The 16,062-nt window shown below is 43.8% G+C and overlaps 1 long non-coding RNA gene across 1 annotated transcript; it reads left to right on the top strand.

The window, feature by feature from the left end:
- Nucleotides 1–282: 282 nt before the first annotated feature.
- Nucleotides 283–15,526, top strand: LOC137164547 (uncharacterized). The gene is made up of 3 exons (XR_010923093.1): nt 283–714; nt 13,984–14,120; nt 15,296–15,526. It is a non-coding gene; the product is annotated as an uncharacterized lncRNA (long non-coding RNA).
- The last annotated feature ends 536 nt before the right edge of the window (nt 15,527–16,062 follow it).

Genomic DNA, 16,062 nt, shown 5'->3' with positions numbered 1-16,062 from the left:
CTTGTGGCAGAGTGGAGCGAGTTAGGTCCCCTCTGTGCCTGTGCCTGTGCCTCTGCCGCCGCCTCCTCCTCCCTAACCCAGCTGCCTGGGCTGAGGTAAAGTGGGCCAGCAGAGCCCCAGACAGCAGGGAAGAAACCCACAGCTGGAGGGGCTGATTAGAAGAAGCCAGGAATGTGCCTAATGAGGCAAGCGGGAACAGCTGTCCCCCTAGCTGCAGGGTGCATATAACCCGGCCAGGGAGACCCCACAGAGAGTCATAGCTAGGGAGAAGGGCAGAAGCTCTGCACTTTAGTTCCTCTCCTGGCCAAGAGAGGATGAGTAGCCTAAAGCCTTGGGGGCTAAGTGGGCCTGGTTGGGGAGTGGAGTCAAGTCTATACTTATACACTGTAAATAAATGAGCATGGGTGATTGCACTGGGTGAAGCCTGTAAGTCCTGTTATTGTGGAGGAGTGGGACCACCGAGAGAGGCAGGGGGTCTGTGGCAATCAGTTACAAGTAGGGGCTTGTCTGGGAATTTCTTCTGGAGCCATTGCAGAGAGTGGTCATTACAATGGGAGAGACCCTGAAATGGCTGCTAACAGCCATGTAGGAGATGCAGCAGACCCAACAGGTGGAATGACAAGCCCTGATGACCTGCAGGCTGACCGGCAGCAAAGGCTCCAGGAGTTGTTCAAGGAGCAGGCAGTCATCATGCAATAACTGCTACAGCAAATGGTGAGTCCCATGAGTGGAGATGGTGCCAGGGCAGTGGGCTGGGGACAATGCAAAATGGGCCCCATGGATGACCCCAATGCATTTTTGGGGCTTTTGAGAGGGTGGCTATGGCAGCGGGCTGGGAGAGGACAACTGGGCCCTGTGTCTCATCCTGTATTTGGGAGGCGAGGCCTAAGCCAGGGACTATGATGTAGTAAAAGCTGTCATCCTGGATTGGGTTGGACTCTTGGGGGACAGGTACCCTCAGAAGTTTCAGGAAGCCAAGTGGACTAAGAGCCTGCAGCCCTCCTGAGCATTTGCCCAGCAGTTAACGGACTGGGCCACCTGGTGGTTGAGGCCAGCCACCGAGATGGTGGAGGAAATGCTGGATGTGGTGGTTCTAGAACAACTTCTTCTAAGCTTACCAGAAACTGCGAGTCTGGGTCCGGTGGCATCAGTTGGTCTGAGGAGCTGACTTAATTAGACTATGTGGAGGCAGTGGTGCCCAAGAGGGTGGGAAAGCCTGCCAAAGGAACAGGAGCAGTGGGGAGGCTCCCAGAACCTGCAGAACCCAAGAAGGGGCCTGAATTGGGGGGCGGCAGAAGCTGGGAGTTGACTTGCTGGCAGTGCAGCCCCCCTGGTCATAAGAAGCAGGACTGCCCTGAGATGGAGTGTGGACTTTTGTGGGTGGATGGTGGGGTGGGGGAGACTGAAGGTGCGGCCATTGGCCACCAGACCTGTTTGGATGGGGGGAAAAGACACCAGCAGGGGCTAGTGGACCCCGCCTCCATCCAAATGCTAGTTCAGAGGGGGCTGGTAAAGAGATGCTGGATGGTCCCAGGGGCTGGGGTAGACCTTAGGTGCGTCCATGGGGATACCAGGAGGTATCCATTGGCACAGGTGCCTCTGGAAGCCAAAGGACACTTTAAGTGGCAACCGGTGGGGGTAGTTGCCAAGTTGCCCTTCCTGATCGGGAACATCCTCCCAGAGCGTCGGAAGGGCAGATACGGGACTCCATGGGGAGGAAGTTGGAGGAAAAGGAGGTGCAGGACCCCACTGAACAAGAAAAAACCCCTAGATGCAAGCAAGAAGAGAGAAAGGAAAGATGCCCTGCGGAACCTGAGGGTGAGGGGAAGGGGCTAGTAACCCAGGCCTTGCGCAACCTGCCGAGGTCGGGGATTTCTAGCCCTGTGGGGAAAAAAGGGCACCAGTGTAAACAGTGCCTGGACCAGGCTGTTCCAGGTCCTGCAGAGGTAGCTCCCATAGATCCAGGGTTAATGGGGGGAGCCCCCCATAGTGCCCAAGACAACAGAATGCCCAGCCACTCCAGAGTCCCAGTGGGGGAACTTGGGAGGCGGGGAAAGGAGTGTCCTAGAAGAGCATTTAGGGGAGGTGTGCCCATACCAGGGAGGTGGTGAGGAAACCCATCCTGGAGGAAGTGCCGCTAGAAGAGGGACTCAATGCCCTATAGTGGACCCTGTGGAACACCAGGAAGGAAAAAAGGGACCCCCTTGGGCTGGCTAGTATGTTAGGCCAAAGAGAGGGAGGGGTTGGGTGAACCTGGTGGTTCATTAAAGGGGGGAGATGTGTGGCAGAGTGGACGGGGTTAGGTCCCCTCTGTGTGCCTCTGCCTCCTGTTCCCCCTCTCCCCCAACCCAGCTGCCTGGGCTGAGGTAAAGTGGGCCAGCAGGGAAGAAACTCACAGCTGAAGGGGATGATTAGAAGAAGCCAGGAATGTGCCTAATGAGGCAAGTGGGAACAGCTGTTCACCTAGCTTCAGGGTGCATATAACCCAGCTAGGGAGAAACCAGAGGGAGGCGTGGCTGATGTACGCAATACTTTCCTTAGGTTGATGGAGTGTGTCCTCACTAGGAGTGTGTTCCTGTGGCCTGCCCCCCCCCCCCTCCCACTCCCTGGTCCTGGCACACCCATGTGGTCAGGGAGGTGGGCGGCAGCCACTCATGCCCTGCTTTGCAGCCGAGTGGCAGCCGCTTGTGGCTTGCCTGCATCCTAGGTTGTGGCCAGGCGGCAGCCTCCTGCACCCTGTCTCGGAACCTGGCAGCGGCTGCCCGCTTCCCACCTCCTGGGCTTGTAGCTGGGCAGCAGCCACCCACGGCTTGCCTGAGTTATGGGCTCACAGTGGGGGCAGCCACTTGCACCCTGACTTGGAGCCTGGCGGCAACCTCCCATGCTGTGCAAACTGGGCAGCTGCCTCACAAACTCTGACTTGCAGTTGGGAGCCAAGCTCCAGCCACTTGCTTACTTGTCAATTTCACTGTCACCCTAGCTCTACCAACAAAAGCCCTCCACTTCTCATCGAGGTGGTTTTATTTTGTCGAGAAAACAGGGCAGTTTTGTCAGCGGGGAGGTGACTGTAGTGTGAACACCAGCACTGTTGTTGACAAAAGCTGACTTTTGTCGAAAAACTCGCTAGTGCAGACCAGGCCTTAAATGCTTCTGTTAACAGCTGTAAAACCTTCTGTTAAATAGCCAACATGGCTGTGAGGTGATGGAACATACTGTTGTTCCTTTTGGCTTGATCAGCCAGCCAAAGATTCAGGGTCTTGCAGGTTGCTCGTTGAGGAGGAGAAATTGATGATGGAGTCAGGCACTTTGATGCAATCTTGTTTGTTTACAAAGAATGTACAAAGTCATGTTTCCCTGGACACCGGAGGAACGAAAGAGCAGGAGACAGTTTCCTTGCTCATAGCCCCAAATTTCTTTTAGCCAGTGGCTGTCCCAAAAGCACCCTCTCTAGGCTTTTCCACTCTGTGCTTGGTTCTTCTTGCTGCCTTCTCTCCCAGTTCTCTGGAGTTTCTTTTCTTGTCTCCCTCCCACACCTTTTATTCAAACAATAGCCAGCAAAGCCCTCTGCCCACATAGTTCAAGTTCTGAGTGGCCTGGGATGTGCCTTTGTTTTGGGTGGTGATGTGGGCCTGTGCTTTGATATGGAGACTATTATTTCATAAAGGAGCTTAACTGTTCCTGTGAATTGAAATGAAGATGGTAGTTACACCCACCAGCTTCAGAAAGGTACTATCCAACCTAAACTCCATTTCACCACAACTTGGACATTTTCTGACGGATAGCATTTTCTAAAGAAGATCATTTCCAGCTTGCATATTCAAACTGAAATTTAGCAGTTTTTCTTTTCTTTTTAATGGTTTTATTTTATTATATCAGACAATTTTAAGTGACTTTTAGTCTTCATCATTCTCTAAGTATGCAATGCACACATTTGTATCTTGGCAGGGGTTAGACTAGATGACCTTTGTGATCCCTCTGACTCTGATTCTATAAACGCTGATTGGTTCATCAGTATCAAGTCTTAATGCTTTAATTCAAGAAGATCCCAGTAACCAAACATGGTATGAAGTACAATCCTAATCAGTGAGGTGATTTCAGTTCAAACACTTGCTTTTCTTTCACATTAATCATTTTGAAAAAGCCTACTATAAATAAAAACCACTAACAGGTGAGATGAAAGTTCTCTGCTCCAAGATTAATATAATTTGTTGAGAATATATTAAGAATTTTCTGATGAGTTCCTATGATTTTTCTGATGAGAATTTTAAATGTCTCTTCCTCCAAATCCTGCAATATTTGTTTCCCAAAATAAAGTATCACTTATTCAAGATGTATGAGAAATGTTTACTTGCTTAGAACTAGGATGAGAGCTCACAAACTGATCCTTTAAAAGAGCTTTCCTCATGAAATATAATTCAGTGACTCTTTTATGTGAAAGGTTTGACATTCATCTAAACATAAAACATATAGCCAAAGTTCAAGGAGTGTTCATATTCATGGTTTAGGGTTGAGCACATTTAATGTGAGCATTAGACCTCAGACCCAATCTTGAGTGCAGTTACATAGGTAATAACCCTCATTGACAGCAATTTATAAGTTATACCGATGTCCTGAGGACAAAATTGAGTCCTTGCCCCTATGGAAGTGAATTTAAGAGCGAGGAGATCATAGGGTTCTATTGAAATTAAAAGGGTGCTATTGAAATTACTCTTTTTAAAAAAAAAAAAAAAAAAAAAAAAAAAGCTTATGCAATCCTTTACAAAGGTGTGTTGAGCTATCCTGCAGAATTGTAGAGCAGGGATAAAATTCTTTAATAAAAAGGCTATTATCTCATACATTCCATAGAACTTTTCTGTAAGGTCCATACAATAACATTGCACTCCTGGTGAATCAGGAGAGAAACTGACATTGCAGTCACTAACACTGGATTCCTATACTGACAGTCCCTGTCAGAAAGATTGCAACAGTAGTCGACAGAATGCCAACGTAATTTCAAAGCATTATTTCCAAAAGATGTAAAATTAGTTTCTCCGGCTGAGAAGTTAGAACACTGCATGAAATGAAATGGTGGTCTTGAGCTACATCCTCTGCACTTTTAAACCCAAATGGGTATGTAACGTTATGCACAAAAAACTCTGCCCAAAGAAGATCTAGGTCAATTACAAGACTATAAATAAATTAAATAGTTCAAAGGGCCTCTTTGTACACCACAAGGATGAAATGATCAAGTAGTTGGTGATGGCACCACCAGAGCCCTTAATGTGTTGTATAGCCTGTTCCATCATCTCTTCATTTTATTATTTGGAGCTACACTTGCAGCTGAACCTTGTTGAGATCAAACTCAATTTATACTCAAGTCATATCAGCACCAATAAAGAGAGAGACAAGGTCAATATCTTACTTTCTCTAGGAGAGATCCATAAACAGACTACTACATGAGCTGCAGTCAGTCCCTCAAGGAACACTTAAACCAAAACCCTTCTTGAAGTGAAGGAAGAAGAGACTAAAAAGCTTTCTTTGGAGCTGTTTAAATGGTTGCCTCTCTTCAAACTTGCAGAGAAAACTGAACGAAATTGAAAAGGAAAAAAGGGTAATTTTACTTTGGTTGTTTTAATGGTAAATTGTCTTTGTTCTCCCTTTTAGGGTAAGTTAATGGAAAAAATTCTCTTTGAAAAGAATCTGAAAGAGGCTGCAAGGCCATCAGCTCAAGCACATTTTTTTTATAAACTTATAGCAAAACAGAGAATTTATAATGAATCAAAGGGATAAGGTCACTTGTCTCCCATGGAAACAAATAGGAAATAAAGACCCAAATCCTTCCATAGGTGGAGATGTCAAGGACACACAAAAAGCGAAGCCGAAGAGCAACACATCCAGTTGGAGTGTGCTTAGCTTCATGCTTTCCCTTAATCAGTAAAGACTATTATAGCCACGAAGGTGTAAAATCAAAAGTGGGTGATAACTTGAATCAGAGAAGAGAATGATCTATAATACAACGGAACTGATCTGTCAGTGACAATAGGAACAGCATGCAGAATTTGAATAAGGTAAGAAATGTCAAGAGGGAAAACTGAAAAGTTTCTTCTTAATTCTCAGCCTTAGCTGTTTTGTACCTATCTACTCAGTGCTTTAGTGATTAGGCCAAAGAAGAGTAGAATCTGTGTTTCCAGAATATCCATACCATCTGTCTGAGCTTCTAAATGACTTGCATCAGCACAAATGAAACCAGTCCACTGAATGACATTTTCCCAGCTCAGCTCCCACAAGACCCTTACTCCCCTGTCCCCAATAAAAATTCACACATCTGCCTGAGCCCCTTCAACCTACAACTCTCCCCAAGAGTAGCCCAAATAAGTGAGCTTTGCAGCATGCCCTACATTATTATTTCAGAGTAAGGACAGAGCAAATTCCAAATGTGACGGGGGCTCTTCCACAAAACACGCTGCTAGCAACCACCAAGGGAGCTGCAGATGGAGCTGAAATCAGCTGGACTGTATAATATACTTATTTCCCTAAGGCAGTAAAATGGCTAGTGGTTTTATGCCTTTAACTAAGCAATCATCTCTTTAGTAGCTGAATGAAATGTACTGTATAACTCATTCACTTGGCTCTAGGTGTCAGAGCACCATGTCAGCAAATGCAGCACCGTATACAAAGTTGTCTTTTATTTCTTAAATGGAAATTACGTTTAGAAATGTATCCATCTAGGAACACTACTTAAATGTGTGTGTAGATACAAAAACTAAACCAGTCCTAAGATGTGGAAACTCAGTGCTGGGTTATTGCATCTGTTTTTTCTTAGCAGGTTTGTATTTATTTAGATAATCCACATAATCAAGGACCCTCTTTTGGACTGGATCAGATGGACAAAGCCACCTTCTGATCTCAAACTAATGTTCTCGGTAACAGGAGTTTAGTTAAAATTCAACATGTACCTTCTTAGATACTATATTGTTACTCTTTTAAAAATAAATACATTTTTCATAGTATTGCCAATTATAGGGATTTTTTCCCTCTACCATCATAAGAACAGATTAAAATGTAAATAGATACTAAGACTGAAACAGTCACAATTCCCAGTAGCCCATTTGCCTACCCAAATTAACTAGTGCAATGACCACTGTTAGAAATAACCAAACAGGTTGTCCCGGGCGCAGATTGGGGAGAGGGAACCCTTTATTGCCTGCTCATTCCATCTCAATGCCACGAGTAAGCAACGAGGGGTTACTTTACAATTCTTTTATCTATAACAGTATGTAAATGTATACATTTCCACCAACTCCCCATAGATCCTTATTTGGTTACATTGACACCTATAAAATGAATATTAATTACATAATGAATATAATTATATCTGCCCCTGTTTGTTGTTTACAGGATTACTAAACAGAGGTCAGGCACATCACCTTAAAACCTATAAATTTTACACTAACATTCTTTGAAGTAAAGGTATGCCACAGGGGGAAAAAAGATAAGGCTTTCTTCCCACCACGGCCTCGTGCAGGAGTGGTGATAGTGATTTTATTAGCCTCACTCCCAGCACAGATGGCTAGGAAGGGAGAAAAAGAAGAGAAATAACAGACTCTAACTAGAATTCACACCAATTAACAGAAACAAGGTTTGCCCATGCCTTGACCCCGTTCCCTGTAGCTTAGGCCTGACCACTCATCCAGCTTTTAACTCTTTACTCTCCTACAACCACCCTCATGGGTTGTTAGCAGGGCTTGAACTCAGTGAGACCTCCACCACTTAAGATTAAGGGGCAGTTCTGTTCAGCGGTAGCAGTACTATGCTGTTATCTTCTAGCACAGTGGTTCCCAACCTTTTTGAGTAAAATCCCCACTAGTTAACACTAGGTAAAACGTGCCCCCCCCCCCCATGCCACCCCCTGACCTGGCCATAAACACACACAACCCATATAAACACAAACAATGATAACCCCACTAAATTACATTAATAATAATAAATTACTCTTACGTGAGTAAGAAACTAAGCCTTCCCTGGTACAGCTGCCACTGCACGTCCCGTGTGGCCCTGCCTCTTCCCATCCCTCATGGACTGAGGGTGGGTGCTGGTGGGCTGGCTGGATATGCTCAAGGCCCCCACTGGCACAGAGTTGCTCTGCTCCACCTGGCGTGGGGCTGGGGGGACTGATCTTTTGTGCCAGCCAGTGTGGGGCTTGAGGGTGCTTCACCCAGCTGGTGCAGGGCTCGGGGGACTAAATTACCTCAATATTACTGAAGCCTCACAGACCCCCCCCCCCATCATCTTTGGTGTCTCCCTCCCCCCCCCCCCCCAAGGGGGTCCCACACCCCAGGTCGGGAACCGTTGTTCTAGCAGACCAGCCACCAGATGAGGGCTTGACATGCTAAATTAGTGCAACTTACAACAGCGTATTATCTGAACACTTAAGTGTGATCATAAAATAACATTTTTTCTTGCAAAACAACAAAAATGCCATTGCTGGACTGAAAAATTCACTATCTCTTTAATTGAATGGAATTGTAACCAAAGCTTTTTATGTGAATTAAAATCACATCATAATTGATTTGTTTTCCTGCAAGGCAAGTATAGTTATTTTTTCTTAAGTCATAGATTTATGAATCTTTCTTGGCCTATTTAAAAAAGTGACTGCAGCAAAAGGGTGATCCATACCAAACTGGCATGGAACATTGCACACAGTTAATTACAGTGTCACATTTGTGATGCTGTCATCAAGGGTTAGTTACCATTTCCATTTTCAGGGTTTTAAAGATCAATCATTTGAATACTTATTGGGCTGGAATGCGTTAAAACAAATTGCCTGGAAGAATGCAAAGCATCTCTTCTAAAATATAACAACTTCAGTATCATTTTTGTTGGACCATTAAAAACATAGGGCCATTTCCTCAAGTGGTGTAAACTGTCATTTCTCCATTGACTCCAATGGAATTTCTCATTTACACCAATGAGCATATGGCTCATAGGGCTTAATTCTCCTCTCACTCCAATGCAACTTCATTGGTGGTACACATGAGTTACCCCCAGTGTAAATAAAAGGAGAATCAAGCCTACAGAACCTAATCTTGAAGTCTTTACTTAAACCTTGTCTATACTAGAAACAGCTTGTCATTATAACTGTAGCAATATAGCTATACTGCAAACCTTCTTCGTATAGATGAAGCTTCTATGGGCAAAAGAGTTCTGTTGTTGGTATAGCTTATACCAGTTCCCCAATGAAGTAAGCTATACCAGCATGTGTTGGGATGTACCAGGCCCGGAGGCCAGCTTGAGACCTTGCAGTCCTACTTCACCCAGTCCCAGGAAAGAGCAGTAGAGGTGAGTCCTCCAACCTGCCTAGAGAGGCTGCAAAGAACAGCCAATCAGAGCCCAGCAGACTCATATAAAAGGGAGTTGATGGACAATGTAGATTCAGTTGTTGGTTGGAGCCAGAGGAGCAGAAAGACTTCAACCCTGAGAAAAGGGTGAAGATGAAAGTATTGGGGATGTGAGGAACTGGTCCAGGGAAATGCAGCAATTAGTAAATGGACACAACAGGTGGCTGCTATTTATAGAGTATCTGGGTTGGTACCCATAGTAGTGGGAGGGCCTGGGCAGGCCTGGGTCAACCTGCCACCACCGGTCACTAGAGAAGTGATTCAGAAGGAAAGTATTCCAGGGAAGGGGCTGAAGGTCCAGAAGAGGATTAGCATTTGTAGGACTTTTGATACACCCTGGAAGGGGTTTGTTTTGTTGTGCACATATGAATGGTGTGTGACTCAGCCTATAATGGGAGAATTGAACTTGATGTAATGCAGCCATTTTGTATGTCTAACCACAGTTAATTGAAAACCAAATGCCACATAGCTAGGAATAATTGTTAGGACTCTGAGAGGCAAGGCCAAACTGCTTCATGATTGTCTCACGCGTTGGGCACGTTCTTTCAGTGTCACTGGTGTAAATCAGCTGTGGTGTTGTGAGGAGAATCAGGCCCATAGAATTCAGCAAGTTTAGCTTGGACTTCTGTGCTTTACTATATATAATATTTATTTATTTATTGGTAGGGTAGTGCCAACAGGCTGTTAATTAACTGAAGATTGGGACCCCATTATGCTAGGTGCTATACATACACACAGACACAGTTACAGACAGTCCTTGCCACAAAGAATTTACAATCAAAATAGACATAATTATAGTATAATAGCCACATGTATAGTAGAAGCTCTCTAATCTCACTGTATAAGTCATACTCCAGAAAAATGACCTCTTCCTACTTCTTAGCAAAGATCTATTAGCTGAGGCTATAATGAGGACTCATTATGATAGAGTGTAAACTACAAAATACATATCGCAGAGAATATTTGTTAATGTACAATAAAATATTATAAATAATTGTTGGAAGCAGTGTCCTAGGGGTTAGTGTGTCACTCAATGTCTGGAGATCTGAATTTTGAATCTGACTGTACCACTTGCTGTGAGATATTAGGCAGGTCACTTCACCTCTTTCCTCAGGGTTTTTCCATGTATAAAGTACGGATAAGAACATTTGCCCATCTCATATAAAGCATTTTGAGATCACTAGAGCCTGTAAGGCACTACTGTAATATAAATATGAGATGAGATGAAAGGAGCTATAGAAGTTCAAAAAAATAGCAATTCAAATGAAAATAAATGTATATGATAAATGAACAAAGTACAGTCTGATGTATTGTCCTTTTTAAATGTGCATCTATACTTATTAACTCACAACAGATCACCCAGTCATTACTCTGGGTTAGTGAGTTTCTGTCATGAGGGTGTGTGTATAAGTAAAGAAAAACTATATTTTATGCCTATTTTAATAGCTATTACATACCTTGGTGCTCTTTCTACTCTAGCCCCTTTCCTTCACTTATGACTAGAGCCCCATATTGGGTGGATGGGTGGGTCTTGCCTGGTGAATCTGTTATGTACACCATTCTACATACCTAATCCATCTTTCCTGGTAGGTACATGCTTAGTTCATTGGTAGTACGTGTGCAGGGAATATATGCTTCTTAGTCTATCTTGTGGGCTTTCTATCCACATCCGTTATGGTTTCCTCAGGTCATTGTCCACCCAAGTAGAGGTTTAGACCCTCTGACAGGGCACCTGCTCTGCACTGGCCAGGAAAGGGTTAAGAGGGCCCCAGGGAAGCTGCATGAAAGGTAGCCAATAGGAAGGGGCTGCATGGCAGCCAATCAGGGCCCAAGAGACCAATATAAAAGGGAGCTTCAGAGCAGAGCAAGAGGAGTGACTCCCAAGAGCTTGAAGAGAGGTGACTGTCAGCACCCTGGACAGAGCAGTGGCTGGCTGCTGGCACTCAGCATAATGGAATGTCCTGAAGCAAGGACGGAGAAGGTACTTGGGCTGTGGGGAAGGGAGATCCAGCAGAAGGCTACCACACACATAGGGTCCCTGGGTTGGGACCTGGAGTAGTGGGTGGGCCCAGCTCCCTCCTCCTCCCCTGATTGCCATTGTACTGGTGGGAGGACTGTGGTGGCCACAGTGGGAAGTGGCTGGAGCAGACTGCAGGATCCCTCTGAAGCGGGGCGGGGGAAACACATGGATTGTGACTTGGCTGGAGGGCTGAGTCATGAGAAGGAGGGTCCAGTGGAGACAGGATGGACAGTGAGACACTGCAGAGAGGGTTGTCTGCCTGGTGGACAGCTGATTCCCCGGATAGCCAGCACAAGGCACCAAGGTGGTGAGTCGAACCATGTTACAGGCCCCAATTTTGTATTGAAATCCACTAGTGCAGAACCCTTTACTCATGTAGAGTCCAATTAGATACTTGACGTGGGCAGAAGGGGTCATGCTAGTAAACCCTCCTGCGGTAGTGGGGCTCTTAAGAGAGTTGCGGGACTTGGCCCCACATAAAGAAATAGCAGTGTGTGTCTGAGTAGTGTGATGAAATTAAAATACAGGTAAAATCTGGCTCATTTTAGGACCAGTCACACCCCTACTGTTAGAAAGCACTGCAGCTAGAGACAAAATTTGTAACCAAGCAGTAATAAAATCTGAGACTTGTCTAATTGAGTCACTTCAATTTCCATCTATCTGTACCGACAACTTATTTACACTATGCTGTGCTTTTTAAAATGAAAAATGCTATTAACTTTAAAGTCACGTCCTTTGGTTTCAGAGGTACAAAATATTTTCCTCAGATATTTTGTTTTGTCCAAAATCGTATATGAAAATGTTTTCAGTGTTCTGCATGAATTTTATGTGAACTCTGCACTCTGGGGGTTTTTTTAGGGCCCACTCTGCAGTCTTTACACAGTCAAATCTCCTAAGGTCTTCAGTAATCCTGAGACTGTTCCGGCACAGTCATGTTGGTGGAAAACTGGGCTATATGACCATAAAGGGATTATATCCCTCTTACTGCTGTCGAGAGCATTGTCTAGCTGTGCCACAGTGAAGACCTGGAGTTCGGACAGCTGAATTTTGTTCTAGACTCTGTCACTGACTTGCTGTGTGTCATTGGACAAATTGCTTTACCTCTCTGTATGCAAGTTTCTGAGTGTAAAATGAGGATCATAACGTTCAAACCAGCTTTGTAAAGCAGTTTGGGGATGCTCTGATGAGAAGCCCTAAGTGTAAAGTGCTGCTCTCATTTTACTGGAGAAGGCCAAGGTTTGGCTCTTTTCTTTAACAAATGTTATGGCACTGACTGAAATATCACAGATGTCACCTTTACAAAGATATCTAGAATAACCCACCCTCAGGAATTCATACAGGGGAAACAAATCGTTAACCCCCCTCATATAACTTTTAATTATCACAGGTAAATGGGAGAACAAAGTACAAATGATTTACAAATAACTAATGTTAAACATTTAATCCTACGTGCATGCTCCCTGGGTCTACTTTGTGTACTTTACTAGCATATCCAAGCAATATAAAATGCATTACAACAAAATCTCCTCTTTATTTGCAGGTTCTTAACTTATCAGGTTAAGGAGCCCCAGCTAATCACATTCAAATGAAAAGGCAACAAAATAATTGAATAACTCATCCATGTAACAAAGAACACTACCAATGTAGCATGTGGAGCAGGGCAATGTTTAATGTTAATTAGAGCCAAGAAATAATTATTGTGCACTTACATACACCATACTAGTCTATACATTACAAATGCTGGGTTTTGCAATATGAGAAGTAAAGCCAAGAATGGTATCTTCATAGCTCTGACTTGTAAATTATTATATTAGTGACTGCATTTTACAGTAATAAGTGAAAAATGCATTGTAGCATGAAGCATCATTTATTGTATTTCTAGAAGCCAGTAAATACAGGCTTTGCACAGCAGCAAATGTTTGTCTTTATTCCTAATAACATGCCATCAAAAGAAAAGATGTGTGAATTTGATGCTGTAGCTTCACTGCTGTGACTCTGATAGAAATGGATGAGTGGGCAGCCAAGCATCAATTCTAACTTGATTTTTGTAAAAGTTGGGAGGATAAAAATTAATCTAACAAGGCAGCAAAATATCAAAGAAAATAAAGTGAAGAAGAAAACTGAGACATACTGGTCTGGCAACATGAAATGAATCATTAGTAGATATTAATCTAAATAAATTTCAGTTCCCTTCTTTACTATCAAATGTTACTGAATACTGATTTTCTGTGTTCAAATAATAATACCCCAAATTATATAAGGAGTTGGTTGTATTAGGTGCATCATGATTAGCCAGAAAGCATATTTCATTGTCTTGTAGTTGACTCCTGTTTGGATGAAGAAAAATATACTCACTCTGACTCTGCTTTGTTGCACCAGAGTAAATTTGGAGTGACTCTACTGAAAATAATGTAGTTACTCTAGATTTATGGGTAAGGAAAGTGAGATCAGAATGCTGGTCTCAGACATAGCTGCCAGGAGTGCAGAAGATTAATAGCTTTGGTTAATAAATGACACTAGCAACAGTACACAATCCCAGGGAACTTGAGATGATGTTCAACATCTTAGAGCTCTTCTTCCTTTCAGCTCATTGGGGAAATACTGAAGAATATCCATGGGTAGCATTAATCAAAATGTGAGCGAAGAGGAGCAAATGAGACTGAGTGAGCAGAGAAATAAAGTGGGAAAGAGAGAGTGATTCTCAGCAAAAGAAGAAAATAAAGGTACTGTGGCCAGAAAAAATGAAAACCCAGAAAAGTCTAATGGTACTTAAAACAATGTACATCATTGGGTCATTTCACAGCTGTCCCCTAGATCTTCATTCAGAATGCAGCAACTAATTACTCATGTAGCCTGCCACATTTATTAGGAATATAGCGGTACATGAAATGAATTTGTTGTAGGTGTTACAAAACAGTTCAATCCTATACTACATAGAAGGATAGATTGACTCTGAACTGGTAACAAGATCCAGAGACTTCCAGAGGATGATTTTGAATCCAGCCAGGTTTGGTATTCTCAGAAAGTTGTTACCCTCTGATGGCCTTTGGGAGGCCTTTGTGAAATTAGAGTGGTGATCTCAGCCTAGCCCTCAATGGATGAGTGTTCACGTTACAATAACCAACGTGGCAGTTGTCATAAAATGTCAACTTTGGGGCAGCCTCAGTGGAGTCTAAGAATTAAGTGTCATAAGACATGAACTCCCCTCCCACTTCTAGATGAAGCGCCTTTAGGTCAGGAGGGAGGCACGTTTCTGTGGTGGTGTAGAAAAGCTTGCATTGCTGCTGCGTGTGTCACACCTGTTCTGTGGACAAAAACTGCCCCCCCCCCGGTTTGTCAGTCTATCCTCTTTTTCATATTCACTGAATTCACACACACAAACAAAAAGAGAAGAAAAACTCTATGCTAGGCAAGTGTGTCAGTTACATTTATACACATGATTATTTTATCTACAACCAGGTTACTAGGTGCATGGACAATATATTTTGGAGAAGATCATTTATGCCTGCAGTGCTGGGGAAGAGAGTCGTGCACAACAAGATTACATATTCACAGAGTGGGACAGTCCTCAGTTAGCTGAGGAACACTGGAACAAAGGGAGTTAGGCACACATTGTTATTCATGGGAGCCGTGCATAGGACCTGTGGATTGGCTTAATATTGCTCAACCTCTGCCTGCAGGCTAGGATGTCTACTGCTCCAACTCCACTGCCACTATGGGGGTAGTGAGAATCCTGTGGCACCTTAAAGAGTAACAAATTTATTTGGGCATAAGCTTTCATAGGCAGAAACCCACTTCGTCGGATGGGGATAACATCTTGAGTCCTCCTAGGTTATCACTCTCTCAAGCACAGTCCCAGTGGATTTCACTGCAGATTCCTCCCTCTTCTATTTCACAGGAAAACTTCACCCACTTAGCCTCTTAACACCCAGATGCTGGACACCTCATTCATTCAATAGCCCTTCTCAGGCTACTGAACTCACTCAGTTGGAGTGCCAGCTTGGGACAGACAAGGAGATGTGAAAGAGGCGGTCACACACAATGGTGGAGTCTTCCTGTGTTGGGTCCAGTTGAATGGTTTTGGGGGAATGTAGATTTGTTTGAGCCTGGCTCGTAGGATCCCTATGATGTTTTACATATGAAACTGAAAAATGTATCCTCATTGTCTCCATGCATTACCTACTGCTAGAATGCAGAGTCCGATCTGTTTGTCACTTAATTGGGAGTCTCATAGATAGAACTGAAAACTGAGGATAAAGTATCGTTTCTTATTAAAGAAACCACAAGTATTACTGATGACTGATTTCATCTTTCCTGCTAATTTTGCCAGTGTTACTGCAGGAATTTTAATGGCATTTGCATTGGAAATGGAACAATGCTGCTGGTGCATGAAGATCTTAGCCAAGTCCTAAATGCTGCCAGATAAATGTGCTGAGTTTGTACAGTATCACTGGCTGACTCAGCTCTCAGTGCTCCAAATTTAACATTCACTTCCTCAGTTCCCAACACTACCATGTAACATGAGGATACAGGATCAGATTCTGTTTCCAGTTACACCCATGTAATCCAGAGTAACTCTGCTGAGGTCAGTGGGTTTACACTAGTGCAACTGAGAGCAGAATATTCTGTAGTAATAATTCATGAAGGAGACTGAAATAGCAACTT

Source organism: Emydura macquarii, unplaced genomic scaffold (assembly GCF_026122565.2).
Source record: "Emydura macquarii macquarii isolate MOO-44397 ecotype Brisbane River unplaced genomic scaffold, CSIRO-AGI_Emac_v2 contig_2676, whole genome shotgun sequence".
NCBI classification, from domain to species: Eukaryota; Metazoa; Chordata; order Testudines; family Chelidae; genus Emydura; species Emydura macquarii.
Note: the sequence above shows the minus strand (reverse complement) of the source record. Positions and strands in the feature narration are given on the sequence as shown.